The 8,953-nt window shown below is 40.6% G+C and overlaps 1 protein-coding gene and 1 pseudogene across 1 annotated transcript in view; one reads left to right on the forward strand and one right to left on the reverse strand.

Annotated features, from left to right (window-relative positions):
* TBC1D1 (TBC1 domain family member 1) overlaps positions 1-8,953 on the reverse strand; it is a 392,135-nt gene that overhangs the window by 280,985 nt on the left and 102,197 nt on the right. The gene's annotated exons all lie outside the window — the stretch shown is intronic.
* Positions 1,412-1,931, forward strand: LOC103207844 (annotated as a pseudogene).

Genomic DNA, 8,953 nt, shown 5'->3' on the forward strand with positions numbered 1-8,953 from the left:
TCCATAGTGATACTGCCTTGGAAACCCAAGGAGGGGTCGCTATGAGTCGGGTCTGACTCAACGGCATATAACAACAACAACAACAACAATGTTCTGGTGGAGTAGTGTTTAAGGCATTTGGCTGCTAACCAAAAGGTTGCTGGTTTGAACCTACCAGCTGCTCCACAGAAGAAAGATGAGTGAGTCTGCTTCTGTAAAGATTTACAGCCTTGGAAACCCAGTGAGTATCACTCTGAGTTGGAATTGACTCAACGGCAGTGAGTTTGGTTGGTTTGGAGTATCCCTAACAACAGCTTTACAAGATAAGATGTGACACATTAAACAACTTGCCCATGGTTGCACAGCCATTAAGTGGACGAAGCAGGGTTAAGTCCCAGGGAGTCAGGCTCCAATAATACTTGCAGTGTTGTCATACGTATATGCCTATGGGGCTTGGCCTGAATTGAAAACACAGAGACATGAATCTTAAAGGAAGATGGGGACTTAATATTCATTTAATATGGTATCTTCATGTATAGCTGAAACCCAGTTCTCCCAGTGAGTAGGCAACGGATGGGTAGGAGTTTATGCCAGGCCTCATGGAAACTCATCCTTGACCTACATAGACCACTGACCCAAGAGAAATATTACTTATATAGAAAAGTTTACCACAAGATCAGTTCACAGAGTAAAGATCTCATCATGCTGCATCCTCAAACATTATGGTGAACAAAGCAGACATCTCTGACCTCATCAGTCACATAATTTACTGGAGGAGACAGACAATCAAATAAGCAAGTGAGGAACAATTAAATACATAATTACAAACTGTGGTAATAGCTATGAAGACAGAGACAGGATAATGTGTGAGAGAAAGGCTCATGGGTGAGACTTCCTTTAGAGTAATTAATCAATAAAGGCCTCTCTTAGAACCAAAACTGAGACCTGAAGCATAGAGTTAGCCATGACTAAGAAGAAAAGCATGTGCAAAGGCCATCCAAATGAAAGAGAAAGAATCCCTCTGTGGGTACAGCAGAGACAGTGAAGTGGAAAGTGGCTTAAGATTAGGTGGAAGACACAAATGAGGGGCAGATGACTCGAGCCTTAAAGGCTGTGGGAAGGAGCTGGACTTTATCCTACATGGAGATCTATTGGTAGGTTTTAGTAGAGGAATCATGGTTCCAATTTTTACTCAGGAACTCTGACCACTATATGGAGAATGGAATAGTGGAGGCAGCACTGGGGAGAAGAGACTAGTTCTCATGTTAGGAAGCTACGGTGGTGACCACTTAGTTAGGATGGTGAGGATAGAAGGTGGTAGATTTAATATATATACAGGACTATATATAAATAAAAAGAAAAAAGTAAAACCTGCAAATGGATTGAATATGGAGTATACAATAATGCCTTTTAGCTCTTCCTGTTCTTCATGATGGTGCAAGATCAAGGTGACAACAAGAACCTCATGTGGGAACTTCGCATCCTCAAGCTCTGCCTCAACATCTGCGTGGGGGAGAGTGGAGACAGAGTGAGCCGGGCAGCAGCTCACAGGCCAGACCCCTGTGTTCTCCACAGCTAGATACATTGTCTGATCCTTTGGCATTAGAAGAAATGAAACATTGCCATCCACTGCACAGTCCATGGGGCCAAGGCAGAGGAAATCCTGGAAAAGGTCTAAAGGTATAGGAGCACGAGTTAAGAAAACATAACTTCTCAGACACTGGAAACTGTGGTTTTGGGATCCAGGAACACATGGATCTGGGGATCAAGTATGACCCTAGCTTTGGTATCTACAGCCTGGACTTCTACGTGGTGCTGGGTAGGCCATGTTTCAGCATCGCAGACAAGAAGCACAGGACAGGCTGCAGTGGGGCCAAACACAGAATCAGCAAAGAGGAGGCCATGGGCTGATTCCGGCAGAGTGTGATGGGATCATCCTTCCTGGGAAATAAATTCCCATTTCTATCCCAAAGGCCAATAAAAAAATGTCAGTGAAGTGTTAAAAAAATAAATAAATAAATAAAAAGAATGCCTTTTAGTTTTTCAAAATATGTGAATAAGAAATGATCTACAATTAATTCTCAAACATGTTATGATTTGTCTTGAATTTTCAAATTTAAACCTCCAGTTTTAAAACACTATGGAGGCAAAAAAAAAAAAAACCCAAAGAGAAAAGTTACAAAATTGTGGTTCTTTTATAGGAAAACTATACTAGCCTAGGACTAAGACCTTGAATTATTTTCTAGAGGTCGGTTCTGAGCATTCCTTGAACTAAGAAAGAAGCTGGAACCCTTAGCCTGTCATTGTCTCTGATAGTCCTTCAACAGCCATGTCTGCTGGCTTTTTATGGAATAAGATATGTTCAGAGACAAAGCTAACACCCATTTTCTTCAGCAGCACAAAATGCCTAATAAGTATGATAAATATCAACTCCTGATGTGGAAAAATGCACTAAATCCTGGAACCCAGCAACCACAGAGGACTTCCCCAAGCCTCATGGGCAATTTGCATCAGACACTGGGCTTCTATCAGAGCTTTGAACAGAATGCACGGCATGGACATCAACTGCTTTAAGGTCATATTATAAGACATTAGAAGCAAATGGAGAATTCATGAATATTTTAATCATGTGGATGTTTTAAGATAATCAATGTTAGTCCTGACTGTAAGCAGGTCTCTTAATTTTTCAGCATTTCACTTAACTCTCAACCTTCTCTTGATTACTCACCCTTTGCTTCTAAGACCTCCTTAAAGCGTCTATCTGGTTCACACGAGGCTGGGAAGAAAAGACATGGGAAGCTCTTGACCTGACCCTGGCCTTTTCTCCCTTTTTTGTCTGTTTCCTGTCTCCTGTTTTCTCTGTGGGAGTAAATCATATTCACATAGTCCATAAAGTGGAGGTCTTAGTACAGAAAGAGTATAGAACCAGGGAGCAGCTGAGAGTAAATAAGAGGGAATACAATCCACTTTATATTTAAATAGAATGTTAATTATAGCAAAAAAAAAAAAAATTGTTGTAATAACTTACGTGCCTAGCACACGATCTGAGAGCCAACATGACCTCATGCAAAGAGCACACACCCATGAATCTCGTGAATCTCGGCAACACCACTTACTGTCAGCTGGGAGACCCTGGGCGAATTACTTAATACCCTAAACTTATTTCCATATCTATAGAATAAAGATAACAACACTATCTTTTGTTTTTGTTGTTAGGAGCTGTCAGTTCAGCTCTGACTCATGGTGACCTTGTACACAACAGAATGAAATGCTACTTGGTCCTATGCCATCCTCACAATCATTGCTGTTTGAGCCCATTATTGTAGCCAGTGTGTCAGTTCCCCTCATTGAGGGTCTCCTTCCTTTGTGATGACTCTCTACTTTACCAAGCATGATGTCCTTCTCTAGGGATTGGTCCTTCCTGATGACAGGTCCAACAGAAGCAAAATGAAGGCTTGCCATCCTCGCTTCTAAGGAGCATTGTGGCTGTACTTCCTCCAAGACACATTTGTTTATTCCTCTGGCAGTCCAAGGTATATTCAATATTCTTTGCCAATACTACAGTTTAAATGTGTCAATTTTTCTTTGGTCTTTTTCACTGTCCAGCTTTTGCATGTATATGAGGTGTTTGAAAAGATGATGGCCTGGGTCAGATGCACCTTAGACATCAAAAGACATTTGTTAATTAAAAAAAAAAAAAGGGGGACCAGATTCTCTGGTCTGACAGAGCCTGGTGGAACCACTGAGGCTATAGCCCCTAGTTGCCCTTCAGGTCTGGAATTGAACCCACTGTGGCTTCCAGCCAAATAAAAGACAGGCATATGTATCTAGGTAGATACACTCCTTGGAGAGAACGGTCATGGGGAAAAGATGGGCTGCTTATGCACAGGGAGACAGCTCAGGGGGCAGGAGTGCATGGAGGGAAGGACACAGGGAAGAGGTAACTATGGGGAGAAGTGGGAGGGGAGCTGTTGCATTGTGGTAAATTATAGTCAATGTCATGAGACAAAGTATATGTGAGCTTCTGTATGGAAAGTGAATTTGCTCTGTAGACTTTCACCCAAATCACAATTGGAAAATTTAAAAAAAAATAAAGACATTAAAGAGGCCTTTTGCAGCAGAGTTGCCCAATGCAATACATACATTGCTTGGTTTCTTGACTGCTGCTTCCATAGGCATTGACTGTTGATCCAAGAAGAATGAAATCCTTGATAACTTCTATTTCATCACCATTCATGATCTTACACTATCTTTCATACCATCTTTTAGACATTGTAAAAGGATCAGAAACCACTTAGGTAAATTGCAGAGCAGCTAATAAATGGCCAGAAGCTGCTCTTACAACATTTCGTAAGTGATAATGTACTGTCACATATATGATTTCACTTTTACTAACCTTTAATAAATTCAAGTCTGCCACTTTTGTCTAAAGTAGCACCCCAAAGTTTCTCTAATTTCAAGATAGCAAATACGTTTCAGTTGATTTCATCTCTTTTGCGAACTCTGATGCCTCAGTAATGGAAATCTAGCATGTGTTGATGATGAGCACCAGGAGGCCCTGCCTGGGCATGAGGCCCTGCCTGGGCTCAGTGGTCATGGTACATGTCATGTGACTCTTAACGATGCCTGCCATGGTCACAGGATAACTGGAGTGTTGGCACGAGTGCATGTATGTGATAACCTACTCTGATCTAGCCCAGCCTCCTAATTCACAGCAAATGGTCACTTCTGTTTCTAGATCCAGAGTTAAGATGAAGACAGTTTTTCAGGAAGCCCTTTCAGTTCAGAAATATGTTTGTTCTCAATTCATTCCAGGATTCTTTGACCCATGCCCATGTGTGTGTGTGTCTATATTTGAACTCATATGCAAAAACATACCTGTTAATTTGCGTATGACCTACCTCAAATACACAGGACCATTCAAATATATTATTAGGTCTCCTACTCCTTACCTGGGAGTTCTGGTGGCATAGTGCCTAAGGCATTTGACTCCTAAACAGAAGGCTGGTGGTTCAAACCCACCAGCCACTCCTTGGAAGGAAGGTTGGGCAATCTACTTCCATAGTGATATTGCCTCAGAAACCCAAGGAGAGGTTGCTATGAGTCAGACTGGACTCCACGGCAGTGGGAGTGGGTACTCCTTACCTAAGACAGCTAGTAAGTAACTGAGCCATGACTGATGTCTCCAGTCATTAAGTTAACTATTACTGGGAGCTTGTGAACTCATGCCATCAGCGGTCAGGCAAGCAGCTAAATATGTGAAATACAGGTGGAAGGCAATAGGGGAGGGAAAAACTGGGGAGGTAGAGCTCACACACCAATCTGCAGGCATTCAAACTGGATTGTCGTTCTTCAAGCACTATGGTAGTCAAATTTTTAAAAGTCTGTAGAGTACCTGTCTGTAACACTGATCCATACCGTGCTATCAGCTCATTGCCTTCTATCAAAGAGTTTTGATACATTCTTTTTTATGAATAGCCTATCAATGACTCTTTGAATTTGGGTAGAAATAATTAAAATAAAAGATGTAGTATATGTGTCCTAAGGAAGGAACAAAGACTATGGGGGTCTAGAGATATAAAAGCAAATCCAACCCAAGAAGACTTCATGAAGCAGGTGACATTCAAGCTGGGAGAGATGGGATTTTTTGTTGTTGCTTGTTTTTGTTTTTAATTAAAGGGAGAAGAAAACTTTCCAGTTAAAAGAAACAGCAATGAGCAAAGTCAGGAAAGCTTGGCTACTTGGGAAAATAAATAATCCCCATTTGGCTGGAGAATAGTTTATGCATCTTGGAATAGAGGAAAAAGTATGAAATATCATCTGAGACCAGATGGTGAAGGCCCTTGACTGCCAAGCTAAGGAGTCTGCTGCTTATTGGGTGTTAAGGGTTGGGGAGTAGACAGGCCAGAATGTTTTTCAGATGAAAATGGCCTGACCAGAGAATGGCCTTTCTAGGTGATAAGTCTGCTTTGTTGAACTTACAGATTCTCTCTTAACAATAAAAGCATACTTTTTACTAGACAAGTTCAAATCTGAAAAATGCCTTAGCATATGTTTTGAAAAATAAACTTGGTCACCATAAACATATATGAGAATGGAAAAAAAAAAAAAAGCCCACTGCCATCAAGTCAATTCTGACTCATAACAGTCCCATAGGACAGAGTAGAACTGCCCTATAGGGTTTCCAAGGGCTGTAAATCTTTACTGAAGCAGATTGCTTCATCTTTCCCCTGCAGAGTAGCTGGTGGATTCAATATGCTGACCTTCTGTCTAGCAGCCAAATGCTTTAATCACTACAGCATCAGAGCTCCTTATATGAGAAAAGGGGGCATAAAAACTGGCAGCAACTCCAGCAACTATGGTATCTGTTTCTACTGCCCTGAGTCGAGATCTGCAAAAATCACTGTTTAAGAAACATATAACTATAGTCACATTTTCCAGTTTATGTTATCCATGAATGACTGCTTATAATTTTATTTGTCTGACATTTTCAATAAAAAAAATACCATCTACAGGTCATGATGAAAAACTGTCATCTTGTATTAGGAACAGGAGGAATGAAAGGAAGAAGAAGGGAGAGAAGAAAAGGAGTTGTAACTTGTCAGGAAATGTAAATCAAATGTCACAACTGACCTTTTTTAGAGTAATGATGAAGGAAAAGAATGATATCAAACAATCTGTTCTCAACTTTCATGAAAAAATGGATTCAGGGCAAAAAGATTAACATTTGGAGTCAGAAAAACTATGTTGGCATCTCAATGTGCTGCCCTTACATTTTATAGATCAATTTCTTCATCTCAAAAAGGGTGATATTATTTATTACTTGAATGCTTCTGAGGGGTAAAACACATAATATCATGTATCCCATGTATTAATTTCTCTCCTTTCTTTACGAAGGAAGGGATATACCCGCCACATTTTACTACAATGGTCATGGGTGTAATAAAAACCAATCAGCTGCTACATATGTTCTCTCAATCCATAAAGAGAATCTCTGGTAGCATGGTGCCTAAGGAACTTGACTGCTAACCAGAAGGCTGGCGGTTCAAACCCACCAGCCACTCCTCGGAAGGAAGATGGGGCAGTCTACTTCCATAGTGATACTGCCTCAGAAACCCAAGGAGGGGTCGTCATGAGTCGGGTCTAACTCCATGGCACATAACAACAACAACAACAACAAATGTTTAAGCAGACAGCTTGATCTTTGTGCAAGTGGGAGAGAGGCTGTGGTGCAGATAAGCTCCAAAACCAGATAACAATAATCCTTCGTGCTTCATTGTGGCACACATCAATTCTCTGGGGGAATTCATTACTATACTCCCGTTTTCTTTAGGTTAATATTAAAATAAGTTGGCATCCCTGAGCACACCCTATGAGCTCAAGGAGGAAAGATAAGAGAACAGCAGTACACAGAAAAGCCATTTAGGGATTTTAAGTTGACTGGAGAAAAGCACAGTGAGAATAATCTGCTGGAAGTTCAGTCATTTGTTCCCAAATATGTATTGAGCACCTATTTGGTGCCAGGTACTACCTAGGCTGTAGGAATATGTCTGTAAATGAAACCAACTAAAATCACTGCCTTCATGAAACGTATATCCTAGTGAAAAGAGACAACAAATGTTCTGGTTACCTAGAGCCCCTCTGACAAGAATATACCACAAATGGGATAGCTTTAACAAACATGATTTTACTCTCTCACAGTTTGGAGGCTTTAAGTCCAAGTTCAAAGTGCCAGGTTCTAGGGGCTGGGTGAAAGCCCCTTAAACTTGGGGTTTAGCTCTGCCTCCTGCACCCAGCCCAGTGGAGCCAGAGGCTTTTCTTCACTCAGCTGCTGTGGCTGACAAGCCCAAGGTTGGCAAATAAAATGGCATAGTCCCAATGTTACCAAACCACATGGCAGGCCATTAATTGAAGTCTGTTGAAAGTCCCAAGGTCAGCAGAGCATGGCAGGCTGCTGAACAATGACACAGCTACATGCAGGGTTCAAGCGTGCCATAAGCTAAGAGACCATTCTCAAAGCTGCTTCTTCTATATGGGAAGCAGACCACATTCTGAAAGCAGCTACTCAGCTGCTTGTGGTAGGTCCCATCATGGAGATGATTGCCAGTCTCATCATGGGGAATAACTACCACCAGCTGCCCAGCCACTCAGCCAGGCCCAGCCAAGTTGACACAGAAACATAACCATAACAACAAACAAAACAAAATTTTAAATGACATAGTATGTAAGATGTATTAGAAGCACAAAGTATTATACTCTACGTGTATATAACTAGAAAAGCAAAAGGTATAAACTTTAAGGTAAAGCCATCTTATAGTTAACACTTGTCATTCTTGGAACACAGGCTTCACAGGACAAATAAAAGGCAGGGATTTAGCGAAAAGGGTTAATAGTGGAAACCATACACTGTAGACTAATATGAATAGCATGATAATAGTCAAAGAAAGGGAGAGATATATTTGTTTATATGAATGTATCAACTTAGACTTATTACTTTAGGAAAAAAAATTGCTGAAGCACATACATCAAATTGAAAACAGTGGTTAGTTCCAGTAGCATGATGGAAGAGGACCTCCCTTTTTCACTTTTTATAGTTTAAATTTATCCAATTATGAAGAGTTTATAACTTGCTTATGTTGTACAATATTTTCCAAATACATAAAAATGAAAACTGAGTTAAAGATGGATGTGATAGTTCAATTGATACTGGTATAGAAATCAGTTCCTGATACATTAAATGGAAAATCTAGGTTACAAAGCTTGGTATCTTGTAATCACATATGTTATATTGTGGTGTAGTAAATTACTTAGTGTGGCTTTTCTAGCCATAAGTCTTTGTAAACTCTGTGGTGGAATTTGCTGTGAGCAACTGAGGAGCTCCTGATTGTAAAAGTTATCCACTTGGGGTATTTCTGTTGGGTGCAACACAAAGCAATGTTCTGGGAGGTTCCTGCTCTCTCTCAGGTGCTTAGAA

The sequence above is a fragment of the Orycteropus afer genome, unplaced genomic scaffold (assembly GCF_000298275.1).
Source record: "Orycteropus afer afer isolate SDZICR_OR568_19922 unplaced genomic scaffold, OryAfe1.0 scaffold00399, whole genome shotgun sequence".
Lineage (NCBI taxonomy): Eukaryota > Metazoa > Chordata > Mammalia > Tubulidentata > Orycteropodidae > Orycteropus > Orycteropus afer.